Here is a 7,727-nt window from a genome sequence, read left to right on the forward strand (position 1 = left end):
CAAGATTAACATGCATTTAAGAGAAGAAAAGAGGGAAGAGCTAAACCTTACCTTTGTAAATTCCCAAAATCTTCACTATTCCTTCTGCGTCTTCTTCGGAACGTCTCTTCAATGATCAAAGGACACCACCATAAGTGAAACCTTGTTATTCTCTATGATCAACTTGGAAGAGGAAGAAAAAGTAGTAGAGAAAAGAAGAGAGATTTTGATAAGTAGGAGACCAAGATTCAAAATTTTCAATTCAACTATGCCACAAACATGTGTCATGAAGACCTATTTATAGATAGAAGGGTGATCCCATTCTTCTAGTTTTTCTTATTTTTACTCTAGTTCTAATTTAATTAAATAACTTTTATTTAATTAATTAGTTAAATAATTAATAACAATATATATTAAATTCAATTTAATATATATAATTAATTTATAAATAAATAAACATCACATGTTTATTTATCTCTACTTCTAAAAAATTAATTAATTAATTAACCATTAATTAATCAATTAAACAACTATATTAAATCATATTTAATATATAATAAATCAACATATAATTATCACATATTTATATATGTATACATATCTTTAATATTTGAATCTTATTCAAATATTTTTCTCTCTTAATTATACATCACATCTACAATTAACCATATTATATTAATCACATTAATATGTCATTGATTTGAACAATTCAAACCATTCATCTTATATATCCTTTAGTGAGCTAACAAGAGGACCTTATGGACTTACTGATTAGAAACTCTAATGATATAAGATTAATTAATTAAACTCTTTAATTAAAATAATCAATTTTCATTAACTATCGATCACTCCACTAAAGACCGATAGCTGCACTATTTGTACTACAGATTTATTTCTATATCCATAGATATAACCAATCAACAATGAATCGACCCTTCACAAACTACTCATAACTATAGCTGGGTCAAAATACTATTTTACCTCTATAGTTACATCTAACTTCTTAAATACCACTGATCCCTCTAATGAACAAACAATTTATAGTCCAATTACAAACTAACAATTCTCGGGCCAGTGAAAGGTTGAGGCCTCAATATTCAAGACCCGGAATCAGTTATTAAGGAAGCAATTTATTTACTTTCTCTAAGGTCGAAAAATGAGCAAATTCCATCTTATATAGTCGTGTTTCTTAGCTCCCTACTCGAACAAGTCCCTAAAATGGTAGGCTTGTTGAGTCAGCTAACAAGGCCACTCTCACCTATACAAATCAAAGGATTGCCCTCATAGACAGAAGTTCACAACTTACTAAAGATTAAGGTCAAGTCACCTATGGTTATCCTAGTGAAATGTAAGTCTCTTCTAGCAACGGTGTTATATAGAGAGGCTATTCATTTCGTGGTTTAATCTTATACAAACTCTTTGTATACAATACCCCTTCGCATATCTCCACATGAACGATTAGGATCAGATTATTTGTAGCACTTTACAACATTTGTAACATCTAAAAAGCAGGTCGTATTCGTAGTGTCACCAAGATATGGTATCCAGCCTTATCCATCTACTACAGATCGTTTAGGTTATCACTTAAACGTGATCCACCTGTATGTCTCCACATACATGTTTAAGTTTCATAACATAACCTTGGATCTTAGTTTATTGGACTGTTTTAATGCAATATTTTATTAGATATATAATTTGTCTTTACAAACTACAAGACACACTCGATTTAGAACATTAACTCCAACAATATCACACTTGTCTTAAAACGAAAGGATATACCGTATCAAATAAAATACAATAAATAAGTGGAGTAGAAAGTATTAAATACAAAAAATGGGATGTATAGTATCAAATACAAAAAATGGGATGTATAGTATCAAATACAATACAATAAACTAGGGCATACAATATACCCAACAACATCTCCCACTTGCCCTAGATTAAGTGACTCATATCTCGTAGACCCATGCTCTCCAGGTGACCCTAAAAAAGTTTAGCCGTGAGAGCCTATGTAAATGGTTCAACAACATTGTGCTCCAAGACAATCTGTATGATAATCACATCTCTTCGTTGCACAACCTCCCTAATGAGATGATACTTGTGCTCTATATGCTTTCCACGTTTGTGACTACGAGGCTCCTTGGAGTTTTCCACTGTACCATTATTATCACAATAAAGAGTGATGGGCAAAGTCATGTTTGGAACTGTAAACCTCGAACTCTAGGTTTTCTAGATAAGCATGTTAGCCAAAGGGATGTTATATTACATATTTATTAAAGTAGCAATTCATGTTTATTTATAGGAATTATGATGGAAGGGAAGGAAAAACATATTAAATGAGGGGTGACGTGACAGTTAACCCTTGAACTCGGGAGGGGGCAGGAAGTTTCTGGAAGAAGAAATTCAAAAGCATGGTTTCGGCAATTGACATGAGCAAATTTAGTAAAATCAGTGTCATTCGAAAACTGAGAGAATCTAGTTTGTGAGGTTGTCTTGTCGAAAAAATATTGCAGGAGGAGAAGAACACGAAGTGAAGAAAGTTTAGAGGAGGCAGAATCTCGGATTAGTCAGTGCCCTAGGTGAAGATTGGAAGTTCTAGGCTAAACTATAAGGAATTCTCAGCTGAAATTTTAAGGTAAGAAAGTTACTCAATTCTAAACAAGTTTGTAGAAGGAAGTTTCTTGAAAAGAGCTCTGGATTTTGAGTTATGAATTTTTGAAATTATAATAGGGAATTAGTGCATAAGAAGACAACTGCTTGGGAAGAACAAACAAACAGTTCACTGTGGGGAGTTGTAGCAAGATATGGGAATGAGAATCTCGCTTATAAAGAAAATCTCGCTGATTTCGTGATAAGGATCTCGCTCTAGAAGGAAATCTCGCTAGGAATTGGGCTGAGTATCGCTAGAATGAAAATTTGCCACGAAAAGCTTGATCTCGCTAGCAAGGATCTTGTTGATCTCGCTAGTAAGAATCTCGCTGATCTTGCTAGTAATGATCTCGCTGATCTCACTAGTAAGGATCTTGCTGATCTCGCTAGTGGGGATCTCACTGATCTCGCTCCTGAGGATCTCGCCAGTAGAGCTGTCTTTATTGATGAAAGTTCCTTTAGTAAATGAATTATTTGAGGTATTTTACTAAGAATTCTAAGTATTTTAACTGGGAATTATGTCATTTCAGGCCAAGAAGAACTAGGGGAGGCATATAAACCGTTAAGAGTCCTGAAGAGCGGTGAGTGAATAAGTGAATTAATGTTTCCAATACTTATGTATATAAGAACAAGTAAGTTACAGTGACATTAATGATGAATTTATACTCCCCCCAAACAACAAATGGTTGGAGAATACTTAACGCATGTTTCCCGGCTTGTATATGTTTAAAACAGGTCAAGGTATGTCATGTAATCACTACAAAAGTTAAGTTTCTAATTTTATAATATGCTTCCTAGGGGAAGGCTATGAGAGAATGAGTTCTTGTGTGAATTATAGGCAATGGAACTTAATTTGATGTTACAAAATACCTCGGTACCAAAGGACATTTGAGAAGGTACCTGACCAACTTGATACCGAAGGACATTTAAGAAGGTATCTGACCAACTTAGTACCGAAGGACATTTGAGAAGGTACCTGACCAACTTGATACCGAAGGACATTTAAGAAGGTATCTTAATAGCTCGATACTGAAGGACAAGTTTGAGAAGGTATCTGAGTAGAAATACTTAAGATATGATGGTACTTAGCATGGCCACGTGCATGTAGGCAGTACAGAAATGGCTATAATAGAGTTTCTGTTATTCGTATTAACAGCTACTCTAGGTATGGGTCTCTTGGCCGGTAATAAACGTTGGGAGCTAGAGCAGTTAGGCTCGTTCTCAACTAGGGAGTAATGATGTTTAATGATGTCTAAGAATGGTTTAAAACTACATTTAGAGACAATTGCTTGAGTTACTCATTAGTATATTTACATGTTTATAGTGATGGAATGTTTGGTGTTATACGATTCTATAGTCACTCACTGGGCTTTTAGCTCACAGAATTTCTGTGTTTTCCCTTTTCAGGTAGCGGTTAATTTCCTCAGGGTTGATCCTACTGCTGCTTGCTATTGAAAGACTCGGCTTATTAAGAAGACTTAGGTTGATGATCTGTTTATGTACACATGTTTTGAGAGGGACTAGGGCTTCTTTAGGAATGTTTGGGTCATCTGTGAATATTTTTTCTGTAAATGTTATGTCATGGCTGTATGCATGTATTTATGTAATCTTTGTAGAATCTTAAGGGAGGTTTGCTGTATGCGTATATTATCAATGTTTTAAACAGGTTGGTATTTAGATTAGAAGGCTTGAGCGGTGGGTGCTGGCAGTAGGGCTAGTAACTACCACGGTCATATCCTCTTTCAGAATAAAAGGGTAATCTGGGTGGGGGTGTGACAAGGTTATATCAGAGCATAAGATTTTAGGAATGAGAGGGGGAGTTCATGCATAGGTCTAAGTCTCTAAGTGTGAGTCCCTAACATGTGTACATTGTATTAGGTGAAATGTCGAGGCAATGTGGCAGACCGAGTAAGCAGATAGGTGGTAGGAATACTGACCCTATCAGTAGGGGCCCGAAGGTTAGAGAGAACCCACCAGGTGAGAAAAAGAAGGTGAATGATCCAGTGGATCAGGAAGCAATGTCTGAGGGACAGTCTAGTACTCCCCAGGCAAGAGCAGATTCTCAGCTAGAAGATGTAGTTTTTTACAGGATAGTGTAGAGGTTAGCAGCCAGTGTGGGCTTTGTACGAGCCAACCCAGAGAAGAAATACGGTATTGAGAGGTTTAAAGCCCTAGGGGCTGTGACATTTGAAGGTACAACAGATCTGGCTAAAGCTGAGTTATGGCTAGATGTAGTTGAAAAATGTTTTAATGTTATGAGTTGTCCAGAGGACAGGAAAGTAGGGCTCGCCACTTTCTACTACAGAAAGGAGCAGAGAAATGGTGGAAAGTGATATCCATCAGACGAACCAGCACAGATGCGATGTTATGGCCTAAGTTCAGGAAGGCCTTTGAAGACAAGTATTACCCTAGCTCGTTCCGGGATGCAAAAAGGGATGAGTTCCTCAGATTAACGAAGGGAACAATGTCAGTGGCGGAATATGAGTAGAAATTTATAGAGTTATCACAGTATGCTCTATCGATTATTGCTGAGGAAAGAGATAGAGGCAGGAAATTTGAACAAGGTTTGAGGAAAGAAATCAGAACTCTAGTGAAGTCTACGGCTAATTGGCTAGATTTTAACCAGTTAGTAGAAACAACAACACGAGTCGAGCGGATTTGGCAGATGATGAGCAGTTGCCAAGAGGTAGTGAGGCAGTAGTAGGGCCTAGAGACAGGGGATCCCGACCTCGAGTTGCAACTCAGATTAATGGAAGCCAATTAAGTGGAACGAGTTGGCAGGGATCCAAGAAAAGAAAAATGAGACAGTTATGAATGGCCACGTGCACGTAGGCAGTTATGAATGAGAGGCCAAAGTATGGGTCTCTTGGTCGGTAATAAACGTTGGGAGCTAGAGCAGTTAGGCTCGTTCTCAACTAGGGAGTAATGATGTTTAATGATGTCTAATAATGGTTTAAAACTACATTTAGAGATAATTGCTTGAGTTACTCATTAGTATATTTACATGTTTATAGTGATGGAATGCTTAGTGTTATACGATTCTATAGTCGCTCACTGGGCTTTTAGCTCACAGAATTTCTGTGTTTTCCCTTTTCAAGTAGCGGTTAATTTCCTCAGGGTTGATCCTACTGCTGCTTGCTATTGAAAGACTCGGTTTATTAAGAAGACTTAGGTTGATGATCTGTTTATGTACACATGTTTTGAGAGGGACTAGGGCTTCTTTAGGAATGTTTGGGCCATCTGTGAATATTTTTTCTGTAAATGTTATGTCATGCCTGTATGCATGTATTTATGTAATCTTTGTAGAATCTTAAGGGAGGTTTGCTGTATGCGTATATTATTAATGTTTTAAACAGGTTAGTATTTAGATTAGAAGGCTTGAGCGGTGGGTGCTGGAAGTAGGGCTAGTAACTACCACAGTCATATCCTTTTCTAGAATAAAAGGGTAATCTGGGTGGGGGTGTGACAAAAACAACTTCCAAATCTGCCAGAAAATTTCTAAGCCACACAACTTCCTTAACAGTTTCACAAGCAGCTACATATTCTGTCTCCATTGTGGAATCTACAATGCATCCTTGCTTGATGCTCCACCATACTATAGCTCCTCCATTTAGGATGAATACTGATTTTCATGTGGATTTCCTAGAATTCTTATCAGTCTGAAAATCAGAGATAGTGTATCATATAAGGAACAAATCCTTAGCACCATACACAAGCATAGTGTTTCTCGTTCTCTTAAGATTCTTAAGATTGACTTTGATTGTTGTTCAATGCTCAAATCCCAGATTGGACTGATATCTCTAACCATTCTGACTGCATGACAGGTATCGGGCTTAGTACACATTTTTCAAGATTTTGACCGCAACGTCAAACCTCATTTTGCAAGATTTAGATGCCTGTTTCAATCTATAGATAGTTCGATTGAGGTTGCAAACTTTTTACTTTTTACTTTTGACCCTGCATTATGAATCCTTCTGGTTGAGTCATGTAGATTATCTTCTTCAAGATTACCATTATGAAAGGCAGTCTTGACGTCTATTTGCCATATCTCATAGTCATAATATGTGGCAATAGGCAAGAAAATCCAGATAGATTTTATCATAGCAATAGGAGAGAAGGTTTCTTCATAGTCCACCCCTTCAACCTAAGTATAACCCTTTGTTACTAATCTAGCCTTGAAGGTTTGCACCTTTCCATCTACACCTCTTTTCCTATTATAGACCCACTTGCAACATTTAGGTTTTCCCCTATCAGGTTGGTCTACAAGTTTCCAAACAGAATTGGAGTACATAGACTCCACTTCTAGATTCATGGTTTAATCCATTCATCTTTGTCAACATTTTCCATTGTCTTCTTGTAAGACATCGAATCTTCAACATCATCGTTAATGATGTTTTGGGCTTCTATTAAACTCACGTAGCGAAAAGGTGGGTTCACAACTCTTCCACTACGTCGAAGCAATCTTAACTCTTTAGATGGATTACTTTGACTAGACGAACCGACATCTACAACTCTTATTGTTGTACTAGCCTCTTCAACAACTCTTGTTGAAGTTTCAGGAGTATTTTCAGAAATTTTTCTTAAAACTATTTTGCTTCGTGGTTTCTGGTCCCTCAAATGGTATTCCTCTAAGAATATAGCCTTTGTCCATACAAACACTTTATTTTCATTTGGATCAAAGAAGTACCTACTTCTCATTTCCTTGGGTAGCCTACAAATAGGCATACTTTCAAACGAGGTTCCAACTTTTTGGGATTTATCATAAGCACATGAGTTGGAGATCCCCAAATTCTGAAGTAGTGTAAACTACCTTTACGGCCTCTCCACAACTCCAAAAGTGTTTTAGAAACACTCTTTGATGGAACGTTGTTCAAAATGTAAACAACATTCTCCACTAGAAATCCCCAGAACGAGTCAGGAAGTTGAGCATAACTCATCATAAACTGAACCATGTCCAACAGGGTTCTATTTCTCCTTTCTGATACACCACTCTGCTGAGGTGTATTAGGGACTGAGAGTTGGGACGGTATTCCATGTTCTATCATATAGTTCTGGAACTTAAGTCCATATACTTTCCACCACGATCAAATCATAGTGTT

This window comes from Benincasa hispida, chromosome 12 (assembly GCF_027475165.1).
Source record: "Benincasa hispida cultivar pf3 chromosome 12, pf3_genome.v1.1, whole genome shotgun sequence".
NCBI classification, from domain to species: domain Eukaryota; kingdom Viridiplantae; phylum Streptophyta; class Magnoliopsida; order Cucurbitales; family Cucurbitaceae; genus Benincasa; species Benincasa hispida.